Source organism: Podarcis muralis, chromosome 6, assembly GCF_964188315.1.
Source record: "Podarcis muralis chromosome 6, rPodMur119.hap1.1, whole genome shotgun sequence".
Classification (NCBI taxonomy): Eukaryota; Metazoa; Chordata; class Lepidosauria; order Squamata; family Lacertidae; genus Podarcis; species Podarcis muralis.
Window position 1 is genome coordinate 41,414,599 of NC_135660.1, and position 15,612 is coordinate 41,430,210.

The window sequence follows — 15,612 nt, forward strand, 5'->3', positions numbered from 1 at the left end:
CCTGCTACTTATAGGATGCTCCACCCTTCTTCCTTTTTGAATTTCTCCATAAATGACAAGATGGCCACTACCCTCCCATATCACAGGGTAGACAAATAGGGATCCTTAAGCCCAGCAAAGGAAAGAAAACAGATACACAGTGATACCTCGGGTTACAGAAGCTTCAGGTTACAGACGCTTCAGGTTACAGACTCCGCTAACCCAGAAATAGTACCTCGGGTTAAGAACTTTGCTTCAGGATCAGAACAGAAATTGTGCGGCAGCAGTGGGAGGCCCCATTAGCTAAAGTGGTACGTCAGGTTAAGAACGGTTTCAGGTTAAGAACGGACATCCAGAACGAATTAAGTTCTTAACCTGAGGTACCACTGCATTTCTCATATTTCAGACAGTTACATAGATTACAATCAGGGTTCTGTTCTGTAATAAATTTGGCACCATGGGCAACCCAGTTTTGAATGCCAAGACGCTGCATTTTGTGTGTGTGCGCACGCATGCATGTGCAGAACATGGTACCAGGCACAAATGTGCAGTTCAGGAACACTACCATTTTAATGGAATCCTGCCAGGCAATGCATAAATGCATTGAGTTGGTATTTGCTGAGAAAGGCAGAAGATGATTTCTGGTCTCAATGAAGGAAGTAAATAAATAATGTGATGCATCTGAACTTTGCAAACTACCTGGAGATGCCTGGAACTGAAGCTGGGACACTTCTGCATAGAAGACAGATGTGCTACAGCTGAGCTATGTCACTTCCCCATTCTGCCTCTTCCCAGGCTCCTTTCTGGTTGTTCTCTCTGAAGCAGCAGCCTTCCATGCAGCGTAGCAAACCACTTCCGAAAGAAAGCAGGCTTTAAAAAGCAGCTGGGGAGAAACGGCATAGGCGGGGGAAGGGAGGGAGCCTCTTGTTCAAAGAAAATAGTCACAGCCACAGCTGCATAAAGCAAACTTGTCTACTTGTTTAACTGGCTTGTTCAAGGTGTGATTTCTCCAGCGCTTGGAGAACGTGCAGCGTCTTTACTGCAAAGTTTCGAATTCCTGGTGCAGAGTTCTCGGTTTTCACGGCAATTATACACTTTCTTCCCAATTCATTTGGGACTCGAAAAAGATGGTGAATATACATCCTAGCAGTATGGCAAAGGCGGATGCTAAAGAAAGAGGGAAAATACAGGGATCCTTTCCAAGACTTATAAACCCTGGGATAAGTTTTCAGTGCAAGGCAAAGAAACTCAGCGGAGGGGGGCACATGCACCTGAGCATGTGCAGAGTGCCCCCGCGCCCCTGGCCGGCCCCAGCTCGCCCCTGGCCTCCAGATCTCCAGCAATGGACACGCCTCTGCCTGGTCCAATGCCCGCTGCCCGTGGGAAACGGCTGCCTCGCTGGCTCCAAGAGCGGGATTCCGGCCCCAGCTGCACCCGCTTGCTGGAAGGGGGCGCTCAGAGCACAGCCGGCTGCGGAGGGCGGCGACTGGGGTCGGGGCGGAGCTGAGCTCCGGGCCGCGGCGGCTCCTGGGGGCCGAGGCGAGAGGGCGATCTGCCGGGGCTGCGACGGCTGCAGGGACCGCGCAACAGGTAGGGGCCGAGAGGGAGACATCGCGACAGCGGGAAGGGCCCGGCCGGGGCGCCCCCTTTCCTCCGCGCCGTCAGGGCTTCCACTTCGTTCCCGTCCGCCCGAGAAAGCGCTGCCCCCGGGGCTCGTGTGGAAACTTCTCCGACGCGGCCCCGGCTCCTCCCTCCGCGGCTTGAGCTGCGTGGGCAACTGGTCTCCCCATCCGCTGCGGGAGATCGCGGGTTGCTATCCTGGCCAGCTCCCCACCCATCCCGCCCCGTTGGCTTAGGGACGCCAGGCTGAGCTTCCGAGTCGGAGGAGGCTTCCCTAAGGCAGCACGCGCGCCCTCGCGCGCCCAGGACATCACCATGGTTTCCCACAGTTCCCCTGGGTTCAGGAGTCTTACCCCCTGGTAGTCCTCCTCGGTCCTGGTCTGGATCGCACCCAGGCGATCTTGCTTTTGGCTACTGGAGATGGTCCGTACTCCTTAGGAACACTGGTTTGCTCCCTGCCCCCAGGTGACAACACCCTATATAGGAATTCTGGGGACAGCATCGTTATTTAGGGGATCTGACTCTGGCTACTCATTCCGACCCTCCTTCACCCAAGTACAGACGACCCATGACTGACATGCCCCATAGGGCGGATTCCAGTATGACAGTTGATGCTCATGGGGCGGCCTTTTCTTACAGAAGGAAAAGTTACATCAGAATCTTTTGGGTTTTTTGGGAAGTGTGTGTGATCCTGTGGTTAGACTCTAGAAACAGGTATGTAGAGAGATGCTCAATTAGTAGAAGCAGGAAGGGCTTTCTTGTTGTTTGGAGATCTACTATAAGCTATCGGGTAACAGCTAAATTTGACCAAACAAGGTAAAAGAGTTTGTGTGTATGGTTTTTTGTTTGTTTGTTATATGTACAGTGGTACCTCGGTTTAAGAACAGCCCTGTTTACGAAGTGTTCGGTTTACGAAGTCTGCAAAACCGGAAGTAGTGTCCCGCTTTGCAAACTTTACCTTGGTTGAAGAACGGAATCCGAACATTGGAAGGGCACCGGCGGTGGGAGGCCTCATTAGGGAAAGCACACCTCGGTTTAAGAACAGTTTTGGTTTAAGAACAGACTTCTGGAACGGATTGTTCAGAAACCGAGGTACCACTGTATATTGAGCAGCGATTCCAAGATTGCAAGATTTAGAGCTACAGTGGTACCTCGGTTTACAAACTTAATCCGAATAGTTTGTAAACAGGGCTGTTCTTAAACTGAAGTACCACTTTACTGCCATTTCTTGTCTGTTATTAGTTGTGGTTGTGCATACTTTTTTGTGTATCTGCCCTGCATCTTTGGGATGGGATAAGTGAAACATTTCAGCAAATAAGAACATTCTTCTCCTGCCCGACACAACAGTGCAGCCTTCCTCTGGATTCTTCTCACTCCTAAGAACCTCCCTGGAACAAGTAGGTGGGTCTCTTGAGCCCTCCATATTCCAGGCAATTTGCCTTTTAACATAATGGGATGTACATTGAGACCACCGTGGAGTTCACCGTGGAGTCCAGGTCACAGTCCAGCACTCATGGTTTGCACATCGCGGGATAGCAAATCCTACTGAACATCTATCATGTTCTAATTAGTTTAAAATCAGTATTTAAAATGTCACCTAATTGCATCTTGGGAATAGCATAGAACAGTGCAACTTAGATACATATCTTTCTGCCCTGGAACCTGCTTCACACATTACCAAATTCCTGCATGTCAATTATGTTGTCCTCAAGTGCAAATGTGATCCCACTTGTGTGGGAATTACTGTGTGTAGATGACAATCTGCGTGTGCAGCCCTGGCATCATACTGTGGCATCTGCCAGTGCTCAGGTGCCCTGGGAGGTCCTACTGGGGCTGGCACCCTGGCTAGCCCACATACAGGCCACCTGTTATGGGCTTCTCAGTGGAGTGCTCCTGTAGTCACTAACTCACCCACACTTACTTATGGGGTTATGTGATAGTCGTAGCTGCTCCTTACAGAGCCTCTCTCTATATAAACTGACCCTGGACTCTGCGCTCATCTTCCAAGAGGTATGGAGGGTGGCAACACGAGAACGGGGCCTTTTCTGCAGTGGCTCCCTGTTTGCGGAATGCTCTCCTCAGAGAGGCTTGCCTGTCACCTGTATTATACATCTTTAGATGCTTTCAACCAGGCCTTGGGCTGATTAATATTCTATGGCTTTTTTAATGTGTCTGTGGGAAGGGGGGTTATTGTTTTGCTGTTTTCTTTTACTTATTTACTTGTTTTTATTCCGCATTTTATTCCGTGAACCGCCCTGAGATCTTGTGATGAAGGGCAGTATATAAATAAATGAAAATAAGCCAGGGCCGGTACTCTCATTAGGTAAACTAGGCAGCTGCCTTGGGCACAGCTCTCAAAGGGGTGCCGAACTGACCTTTGTGGAGTACAGTTTTATACAGATTAGTTTTTGTTATAGCTTATAAATTTCTGATAATATTGTAGTTTTATATTTTGAAGAATTTTATCATTTGTACAAGACATCTGTTTTTGAAAACAGTTAGCCATTTTTTTGAGTGGTGCTGCTGCTGCTGCAAGTACCCTTACCAAGGGTGCAAAATAGCTTGGCACCCCTGCACTGGGGTCAGCCCCCTCACTTACAACCACAGGGGGAGAAGCTGGTGGCAGCACCAAGGTTCATTCACAAGTGTGTGAGGGAGAGACTGTGGCATGGGGACTGCAGTTGGCACTGGGGGTGCCCACCTTGAACAGCTTGCCCATGCTACCCAAAAAATCTGAAGCCAGACCTGCGCTTGTGTGTAGAATCATCGCATGCTGCTATATGTGACTTGCATGTAGGAATTCTACAACCTGTGAACAGAGCCTGAGTGACTTCAGTTTTACATTCCTTGCAATGCTGCTTTTAGTCTCTATTCATATTCCCTGTGCTTGTCATTTCCTTGGCAAAAGGCTGAGGAAGGGAGCTGTAGCTCAGCCGTTGCTTATTCAATGGCCTAATATTTTAATCTAACTAGAAAAGGATCATAGCAGTGTATAGGATGCTGGAAGCGTGAATTCTGGGTTTCTTAAACCTGAGTTTCGGAATTAGGGAGCCTGCCGTAGCCTGGAAGGAATAGGGTTGCAAAGAGATGTAGGCCTCACCACAAAGCTCTGCTGAGTGCGTTCCTCAGGACAAGTTTCCTCTCGCTGTGGAAAGAACGGTGTCACCGGCGCCCACGTAAAGCGCTCTCCTCTGTGTTTGCGTGCAGCTTTAGCTGGTGCTGGCCTTACTTGGCTCAAGCTGTTTCATAAGAGCTTGGGGGCATTTCTGCCATATGGACCTGCTGCGAAGAGCAGCTGTCAGGCCTACAGGGTGGGCCACTCCAGTGCTGAGAACAGCAGTACAGCTATTTCCTAAATCTTCGCAGCAACACTTTTGCCAAGATGCCCTAAAGTAAGCATTAGGCTTTCAGCACCGAATAAGCAACATTGCTTATTCATGTCCTTACGGAGATCAACGCTCTGAATGTTTGCAGCAGTGCCATTCTTAAGGGTATGTGCAGATGAAAACATTTATGTCATTAAAAGGTTTGTAGAGCCCCCATTCCATCATGTGACCCATCTTCAGCTGCAGTGCTGTAGGCACTTACCCAGGAGGAATTCCTACTGACTTAAGTGGGACTTACTTCTGAGTAGATAGCCATAGGATTACACTGTCAGTTCCCAACTTTGTCCCTTGTTAAATAGACACTAGCCTTCTTGCAATGTTTCTTGTTTTATCTGGACAAATGTCACACAGTGTCCTTCATACCAGCTATTATCCGAACCCCCACTTCCTTCGTTATTAGGGCCCTTTTCTTTTTTAAGGATTTACAAGGGTCTACTTATAGTCATATGGGACGTGGGTGGCTCTGTGGGTTAAACCACAGAGCCTAGGGCTTGCCGATCAGAAGGTTGGCGGTTTGAATCCCCGTGACGGGGTGAGCTCCCGTTGTTCGGTCCCTGCTCCTGCCAACCTAGCAGTTTGAAAGCACATCAAAGTGCAGATAGATAAATAGGTACCACTCCAGCGGGAAGGTAAACAGCGTTTCCGTGCCCTGCTCTGGTTTTGCCAGAAGCAGCTTAGTCATGCTGGCTACATGACCTGGAAGCTGTACGCTGGCTCCCTCAGCCAATAAAGCGAGATGAGCGCCACAACCCCAGAGTCATCCGCAACTGGACCTAATGGACCTTTACCTTTTACTTATTTGCCACAGCCATCTTGCTTTTGTTTGTGTAGAAGGGAGGGACTTTATTTAATTCTTATTTAAAACATTGCTGACCCATAGCTCTCCCAACACAGTGCATGAAAAAGAAAGCCCAGATTGAACTGAGCCCCCTGGCTAGTTTCATGATCCCACTGATCTGTCTCTCACAAGTTTATTCTCCCTGCTCCCCTATTTTTTGGCACATACTGTAAAAGTTGTTGCACTGCACTAAAGCACATTTTTGTCTTTGTGTTAAGTCTCTCATGTCTGAACTCAACACACAACGTGTTTTCCATTTCCCCTGGTGTTGTCACCCGCAACTTCCATAAATGTTTTCTCTAGTATGCACAAGTCATTTGGGTGAATTGTACTGGCCTGGTGCTCTCAAGAGTCTTGCCTGCTGTGTCTCTCCGTGGCTTTCAGATTTTGACTGCAAAACTACTTATTGGCATAAAGGAACTGCTCATGCTACATAGGTAAAGTTTTTGATTTGACTCCCATTATATTTGAGTTATACATTGGAGAATTACTGCTAGTCATAGCTGACAGTGCAGAACTAGCTGGCCTATGGATGTGCTGTGCTCCTAAACCCTAAGTATACTGACTTGGAAGCCAGTTAGGCTGGCTGATTTTCTTCCAGGTAAACAGGTTTTGAGTTATTGTGTTCCTTTCTTATCCTTTCTCTTCTCCCCCATCCCCATTTTTTCCCTTAACCCTTTGAAGTGCTAGGGGATTTGACAGTATTGTTGAGGGTACCTACATGTTATTAAATAGGTGTTCAAAATAGTCACATTGCATTGCACTGTGTGTTTATAACATGCCCCACCTCTCTCTCTGATTTTTTTCCTAAGAGACTTTCAGTACACGGCAGTATGTAGAGAAGTTTTCTCGCCACAAGTAAACAAGCTCTTGAAATGCAGGCTGTGATCTGGGGTGTAAGATCCACTGAGTGCAGTGGGACTTACTGCTGAGTAAGCGTGCCTAGGATTGCACTGTCCAGTTGGTTTCAATAGCACCATGACCTTGATTTTGTAGCCATTGTCCAATCAGGACTTTAAGAAGAGCCAGCACACAAATTGGCACTGAATTTTGTCACCCAAAAGCTACAGGCAGGTCTGTGTTCCTAATTCAGGTGTAGGTAGCTCCATCTGTAGATTTATGGTCAGTTGTTTTTAGTATGGGTGAAAGCTATACCGTTGAGCTTTCTCACCAGAGTGAACTCACGTTTTCATGACAGCACAGGAGAGGAGATCGCTTTAGAACTTTGTAGGAGGAGGAGCATGGATGACAAAGCTAGTTCTGCCTTGAGTTTGGTAAATCCTTCCCCTGCTTATCATCAGTAGCTTCCTGTGGTTGTACGTGCTGATGTCACCTGTTTGTGGTGTGGCTTTTAAAATCCAGGTGATTGCAGATGGGAAGGGAATATATAATTTGTATCTAGGAACATGTGCTGCCTCTAGGCAAGCTCCAAGAGCCAGTTATCAACAGAAGTAAAAATATATACTGCTCCATAATGCTTAGTTTCATTCATTGATGTGATTCTGGGCCAGGGGGCTGGTGACCCACCTTTTTTGGCTGAGCTGGCATTTCTCGTGGCTATGTGGAAGCGGTTATCTTTTTCTGAATGCTCTGTCATGGGCACAAAGTACAGTTCAGCATTTCACTCTCGGTCTGCTTCAGGATTGTTTGCAGTGGTAGTTTGTACCTGTGATGGAACACTCAGCTTCACCACTGGCACATTGGTGCCCACGCAGATAGAAACTAAGTGGCAGGCTTTGTACCCAAAAGTTGAAGAGAATAGATTCTCAGTGCATTTCAGGAACAGAGCCAAAGTATATGTATGTCATGAACTAGCCAAACAAACTGCTGCAGGCTCAGAGTGACACTCAGAGAGAGCCCAAATGTAAAGGCTTAAGGCATTCATTGGGATACGGTCCCTCATCAGTGCTGGAAGGATGCAGTGAAGCTGCCACATGAGGTAGGCTTTGAAGATGCATGATTTGGCTTTCTTAAATATACTGCCCAGGGTAGATGGTACCTTTTGAATGTTCTCTGTAAATGAATAAAGATGGCAGGGACTTACTTGCACCATCTTTCCTGCTTGCATCAAATCTGCAGCTGAGGATCTCCCTTGGCATCCTCCAGTTTCTAGCAGCATTGCTGTACAGTTGAGTCATCAGCCCCTCTGAGAAAATTAGGTCCAGTTGTATGGAGTGGAATATCGGTGGAATGGGGAACATAGGCTTCATTGTACTTGTGAAACCCTTGATTTTCTGGTTTTGGCACTTAAGTGATGCAAGATCTTAGGTCTGACTTAGTAATACATTTGGTATTAATTTTGTGACACAGAGCCTGATGGGAGATTATCCTAGCACTAGTAGCTGCAAAGGAGCATTCCCTCCTAAAAGTTCCAAGTCTATTATTACGATTTATGTATTGAGGGGCAAATTGAGCCATTATTTCCCCGGGTGGGAAAATGTCCTTATCCCGCATGAGACTCTGTCACTGCTTAGGACTCCCTGCTGTGGAAGAGGCATCTCCCTTTGCTATTTCTCAGGCCTGTGTCTCTGTGGCCTTCCTATCTAGGTCAGTGGGGTGGGCTCAGCCATATGGTGAGTGTATCATTGTTCTTTCCTGGCAGTGGGAAACTGGGTTTAAAAAAAAGATGACTGGACAAATAAAAGCAAAATAAAAACAAGAGTCAGTTGTAAGAGCCAGGATGAATGGGGAAATGTAGCCCTAAAAATAAGCATTTCTAAACATGAGACTGCTGGAGGTAGGAATGTGTAGCAGGGCATAAGTTGGTGTTGCCAGACATTTTGTGTGTTGTTCTGCACTTCCTCAAATATTAGGATCTGATCAGGAATGAAGAACAAGATATTTAGCATCAAGGTACCATAATCCAGCCCACTGGCCTTGCTGAAAGGTTGCTGATTGGTTGGGATAGGTAACTTGTAGGACTATAACTCCCACCAGTCCCAATTTATGAAGGCAATGGTCAGGGAGGATGGGAGCAACATCTGGATGGCACCTGAAAACTATAAGGAGGTGCCATATACAGACTTTGGCCCTTGGTGCAGGGGCTCCTGGGTGCTCTAACCCTTTCCTTCTGATACATAGGGAGTTGAGATCTTCAAGAATTTGGGGTCATGGTTAGAGCACAGGTGGCTGAAACATCATGCTGAAATTAGCTGGACTTATTCAGTCCATTTGACTCATGCTATGTTGGTTAATGTGGCAAGCAATTCTTTCCTATCTATCAGACCTGGAGTGTTGACCCAGGAGGGTTGTTGCTGTTTTTGCCGATGAAGGAACAGCAGATGCCCCCAGATATGGCCCACCCAGAAGGAGAGAAATCTACGGGCTGCTGTGACACATTTGTGAAGCTGTTTCCTCTCTGGTCCAGCTTGGAAGCCACAGTTGTGAGAGTGTCCAAGTCTGAGGTCTCCTTGACAACCTCTTGTTGTTGCTGCTTGGATCACTTTCAGCTTGTTTTGTTCTCGGATGTTGACAGGATACTTGGAGAACTGCAGGCGTCCGCTGTTGCTCCAGATTCAGGCCCTTGTCTTTCAGTGACAGATGGGGTTGGTTTACAAAGGCGGTTAGCTGAGGTAAAGAGAGATCCTATGTCCTGTACAAGAGGTGCTCAAAACCTTCCTTTAAAAAAAATAACATCACTTTGATAACCTCTCCAACTATTCTGTAATCTCCCCTTTTGGGGGCAAACTAACAAGCAGGCGACAGCAATACAGCTTCAGGTACTTCTTGATGATGCCTCAACCCAAGGGGTGTGTTTTTTCAGCGGGAACTCACCGAAACTCAGTTCTGGCGCCTCTCAGGTGGGCACCATTGCCATTAGAGGAGAATAAGGGAGCCGTTCATGGTGAGTTCTGGCATGTCTTTTTCTAGAAATATAGCCCTGAGTCCAGCATTATATTTCCAACCATGGCTATCCAGATGACTTGTGCTAGAATCCCCCCAACTTGTGGTTCCAAATGCAGTTTGAACAGCCTCACGTTCAGCCCTGGTTGTAGCTGGCTCTTTCATACAGCTTTTGTTTAACTTGGCTGCTCAGGCCATGGGCTTGGCTTTCCCGTACTGGCGATATATACTGCGTTGGCTTCCTTTCTGTGCATGCTGCAGCATGTGGCTGGGATTCCTCCTCCTCCAGAAGCAGTTAAAGAACAAGAGAGATATCTACACCATGTTGGACACTGAGGGGACTGGAAGCAGGAGAGTCTTGCCACATGGAGGAGTGCTAGGAGAGTAGAGGCTTCTAGCTGACTTTACAGGCCTCCCTGTACTGCTGTGTTAGATGGATTTCTACTGTAGATCCATTTCCCTTTATCATCTCCGTTCAGTTGCAGATCTCCCAGAGGTAAAGGGGAGCGGTGCTGGCAAGCCAGCAAGGCGTGTGACTCATCCGTGACCCCAGGCCTGTGGGTGGGTGAAAACGCTTTCCCTTGGATCATTGCCTCCTGCTGCAGCGTGCGCAGGGCTGTTACACTTGGCACGGATATGGCTGGCCAAGGGGAGGAGGCTCAAAGCACGGAATCTGGGAACAGTTTGCTGTTTGGGACAGAAGGCAGGGCTGTCTAATGATGCAGCCCGGATGGAGCTGGAAGGTTGTTTCCACCCTCCAGGCATAAGTTTAGAGCAAGGCTTGGCAGGCAGATGTTCCTGAGAAGACAACACTCCGCTGTCATCCCAGTCGTGGAATAAGCAAGCCCTTTTGAGTCAGCCCGCCAGAAGTGGAGGAGATCTTTCCACAGTGCATTAAAATAATTTTGCAAGAGGGAAAGAATCCCAGGTTTCTGCCTGCTTATTCTCCCCGCCCTCACTGTCAGAACTAGGGATGGTTTGTGGCAACACTGGAAGTGTTGCATTTGTGGTGGACCCTCTTTCTCTTCATTGTTTTGCAGACCTTACACATGAGAGTGTGATAGAGAATGTAGAGTGTTGTTGTTGCTGCTGCTGTTTGCTGCCCTTTTAACACGTTCCTTCCCCATGGCGTATAGTAACTGAAGGAATGTCCTGGCATTATCTCAGCAGTCCTCCTCCTCCTCCATTTAGGACATTCTTTACTCATTAACACCCACATGCCTTGTCCAGCTGACTGAACATTTTTTAATCAGGAGCATCACCAGGGCTCCTTCCTCCGCGTTCATCCTGCTGCATCAGCTGCTGTGAAAATGTCAAACCAGAAGCTGCGTCTTCTTTACCTGGGTGTATTATGGATGAGGGTGTACCTGAGTCTAGTGGCACTTGGAAGACAGTAGCTATTGCTATTATGGATCAGAACCCCTTGAGTGCAGGGGAATCAGCGTAACTTATGCTTCATGGCAGGCTTGGAACTGCTCCCAAATCCAGTTGTTATCATTAATTTGTTTGTTTTATTTATTAATTGCTTTCCACAAGGCATGCCAAAGTATCCCCATTGTCTCAGCCCCAATTGTTTTTCCCCACCTTTTCTTGACAGCCACAACAAATTCTGTTCTGAGGAAGGGGATATGATTCCTGTCAGTTTACAGTAGTGGAGGAGACCTTTCCTCCTTGGAAAGGGAAGCTGCTTATGCCGAGAGCCAGCCATTGGTCCATCTAGCTAGGTATTGTCTGCATTGAGGGACAGTAGTTGCCCATGGTTCCAGGCAGGAATTTTTCCTAGCTCAACTTGAAGATGTCAGGAACTGAATTTGGGACTTTTGCGTGCTAAATATGTTCTCTACCACTGAGCTGCAGCTCTTCCATTTATATATAAACATAAATAACTCTATCTTTCTCTGCGTATATCTCATATCCTATATCTCATTTTCAATCTGTATCTATATGGTGGTTCCTTTCTCCTTACTTTTTCTACCATCTCAAATTCCAGATCTTTTATCCTATCCTGTTTCAATGTCTGTCAGATGCTTTGGTGAGTGTTTGTCCAAATCTGTCAGGGACTCCTGTTCTGTCCTGGATTGCACCTTGTGATGTTGGGCTGTATTTGTGACAGGTTGTGTTAATTTGTGCTCTGCATTTTAACACCGTTTAAACATTGGTTTCTCTACATTGTAGCATGTTATTGCAAAAAAAACCCCAAAAACTTTTGGCCTATGCAATTTTCTAGGCAAGACAGGCACAAGGTGTGGCTTGTGCTTAATCATCCCTCAGTGCAAAGTGGGCTGAGATTTCTTAGCATGTAACAGATTCCTGCATTAAGACAAATGGACAAAGAATGTCTTTTGTTCCTGCCGTATAGTGAATAATTAAGGTTTAGCATGCTACTTCATGGAAGTGTTTTGTGTCTGTAGTGGTGATTTCTAGACGCTCATGAACAAGGATTAGTGAAACAGAATGACTGAATGGAACCCTGTTGGGCAGTTTAAATTGTTTCAAAGCACTTCAGGACATTAATTTGAGAGATTTCAGCTGTGTACACATTGCCATCTTAAAACACAGATAGATCCTTCTTTTTCTTAATTCACATCAAAGCTGACTTGGGCTAAACTTATAAAAACTCAGTATTTCATAAGAAATATCATAAGATACAGGACAGCTGTGTATTGCAGCTAACGTTGTATGTTCCAAACCACTGGAAGCAGAGTAAACTGAAGTGTGTACACAGCTTCACAGGCATGATACTTGAGAATTTGGTCTATACAGTTTCTTTCTTGACAACTGGAAAACACAGACTTCATGGAGGGATGTGGGAGCTATAAGAACATGCAGCTTGCAGAAATTTGTTAGTTTGCTCCTTTTCCTTCTACAGAGCAGCAGCAGCAGCATTTTATTGACTTTGAGCTCAGATCCGTATATTGAAGGATAAGCATTGCTATTTTGCAGCATTCATTTGTACTGAAATGGTAGAGGTACAGCATAACATTTAACTTGCGCTGCTTCCTTGACTTGCCTTAATAGACAGCATTTTGCATCAGAATCTGAAACTTCATCACCCCGTTTTGCAAGTGAGCACTTCTCCTTTTTCCTGTGGTTTTAAGACACAGGAGACATGCAGGAAAATGGTCCCAGTCGCTATTGATGCTCTAGGATAGATACCTGTAGCAAGTCTACAGGTTGGTGGGGTGGGAAGTGTTGATCTGATGTGCTCCACAGAGGTCCGGGGAAGAACTCAGTGTACATATTCTGCAGCCTGAGAATATCATTTGAAGTGTAACCTATGGCATGTTTCTGGGTTTGCCTGGGGCTTAAACACTGGGAATTGCCAAGGCAGCATTTTTGAGAAATGCCAGCTTCACATTGTTGCCAGGAGTGAAGCTGCTAGTGCCTGATAATAAAAAACCAATGCCATCAGCAAAACACATTTGTTCCCTCTAGCTCTTTCGCTCATCCATCCTGTATTATGGGTTTATGCACACACTTCTATAAAAACAATCCCAATTGTTCCTCCCCAAATCTAAGCACCTAGTGCCCTGGACATTGCTGTGAGGTGCATGTTTAACACAGGGGGGTATTTGGGGTTTTTTGGGGGGGTAGTATACGGTACTCTTCATTGCCTGAGAAAAGGCAAGTGTGTCATTTAATGTGTAACCATGTTTTCTGTGTCTGTCAATTTCTGATGTTGGTAGCAATGGGGAGTAGAATCATAGAAATATAGTGTGGGAAGGGACACCAAAGTTATCTAGTCTTAACCTGCTCCAATGCAGGAATCAAAGCTATGTCAGTATATCAGCTATCACAATATATATGGGGCTCAGGCATCTGTATCCCTGGCATACAGGGCTTACCCCTGCCCCCATTAAGTGCCCTGGGATAGAGCTGATTTTCTCTTTTCTAAAGGTACTGAGCATAGGGTTGCCACCTGACCTGAAAGAGCATCCGGCCCTCCTGTGCTTTTAACAGCAGTTTGGTGTGCAGAAACAGCAAACAAACCTTTGCATAGTGTTGGGATCAGCCTTACCACCTGCTAACATCTGCTGATCGAGTTGTTGTTGCAGGAGCAGGAACCTGTAAAAAAGTTGGTCACCCTACTAGGGTCAGGAGGAACCCCCTCTTTTTTTGAAGTGGCAATATAGAGGTTTGCTTCCTGGGTTTTGTATAGATTGTGCCTGTCACCATTTGCACATAGCTTGCTGGTTGTTGGCAGCCCAGAGCCCAGTTTCTGTGCGTCAGGGAAATGCTAAGTTTCCGTTCCATCTTGCCGTCCCTTCCTGACAGGAATTCCTCCTTCTCCTGACCCCGCACTCTTGGTTCCTTTCACACAGCCTGATTCTGGAGCTTGGGGGAATGGTCCAGAATGGCTACCTCCCTCCTCACTGCCCACCACTTCCATTGCCTTCTCACAACAAACTTTCTGGTGGTCTGGTCATTTGGAAAATGCCAGCCCAGACAGTGTATCTTTTGGAGGAGGAGCCTGTTCAGTGGTGGGACTGAGGTCGCTTGCCTGATTATCTCTTTCCTATCACAGCATCCGATCTGTTTGCACACCATCTATGAACGAGGGTCACTCACCTTTCTTCTTTTTATGATATTTGTCCCAGCTGATACTTTGGACTTACCTGTGCAATCCTCCCTTTCCTTAAAAAAAGAGAGAGAAATAAAAATAAAGTCCTGATAGTGCTGTCTGGATCTAACACACAGTCTGGACTATGAATGTTTTCAGAGCGGCTTTCTAGCACCAGTGTTGTGCTTCTTTCTCCCCTCACATTGCTAAAAAAGAAACTGCCTGTTTTGTTTGTTTCATTTACAAGTGCAAAATGGTTTGGGGCTGGGCAGAAACGGTTACTCAGCAATGAAGTCCAAGTAGATACTTGAACTTGACCTATTTGTATGCTTACTTAAATGTTTATATATGGTAAATGAACTGCTAATTACGGTATATGTACAGTGGTACCTCAGGTTACATATGCTTCAGGTTACATACGCTTCAGGTTACAGACTCCGCTAACCCAGAAATAGTACCTCGGGTTAAGAACTTTGCTTCAGGATGAGAACAGAAATCGTGCTCTGGCGGCGCGGCAGCAGCGGGAGGCCCCATTAGCTAAAGTGGTGCTTCAGGTTAAGAACAGTTTCAGGTTAAGAACAGACCTCCGGAACGAATTAAGTTCTTAACCCGAGGTACCACTGTATATCATAGAATTGTAGTGCTGGAAGGGACCCTGAGGATCATCTCGTCCAGTAATGAAGGGATATGCAGCAGTCCCTTACAGGGATCAAACCTGCGGCCTTGGTGTTATCAGCACCATGCTCTAGCCAATTGAGCTAATTGTTGGTTATTACTTTCTTAGTGTTATGTTGCTGTGATATTTTATGTCGTATTTTGTACTTACGTAGTATTTTGTACTGCAGCTAGACTTTGTTTTTTGTGTGTGTGATCTGCTTTGAGCACAGATTTGCTTGTGGGAAATGTGAAATATAAATACATTGACAAGGACGAATGGCCCTTCCTGTAATGCAGTTGATGGAGAACAGCCCTCCAAGCTGGATGGCATTTAACCAAGGAAGTTAACTGCTCCCTGTGAATTATCGAGGCAGTTTGGACTGTAGGAGAATCTTTGCAGGAGGCATTGCAGGATCCCAGGGCTTGGTGGAAGCTGGGTCAGATTCAGTATCAAGAACCTGTACCAGATAGGGATGTAGTCAGCCCCTGTATACCAGGTCAGGCTCATTGTCTTACCTAGTCCAGTATTGTCTGCTCTGACTGGCAGGGCCTCTTCAAGCTCACAGGCAGAGGCCCTTTCCCACCATCAGGTACTGTATCACAAAATAAATAAATCTGCAGGTGCCAGGATGAAACCTTCTACATACAAAACAAGTGGTCTTCCATTGACCTATGGTTCTCCACCCCCACTGCTTCCCAGTCCCTAGCTATACAACTGGCAGCTGTGC

The 15,612-nt window shown here is 46.5% G+C and overlaps 1 protein-coding gene across 2 annotated transcripts in view; it reads left to right on the plus strand.

Moving 5' to 3' along the window:
* Window positions 1–1,395: 1,395 nt before the first annotated feature.
* The window catches only part of DNMBP (dynamin binding protein), a 49,892-nt gene continuing 35,675 nt past the window's right edge, over window positions 1,396–15,612 (plus strand). The window contains exon 1 of one of the 2 annotated variants that reach the window (XM_077930124.1): window positions 1,396–1,569. The gene's annotated coding sequence lies outside the window, so the exon portion shown is untranslated. The remainder of the gene's footprint in view (window positions 1,570–15,612) is intronic. The other variant, XM_028730615.2, reaches the window with a different exon arrangement.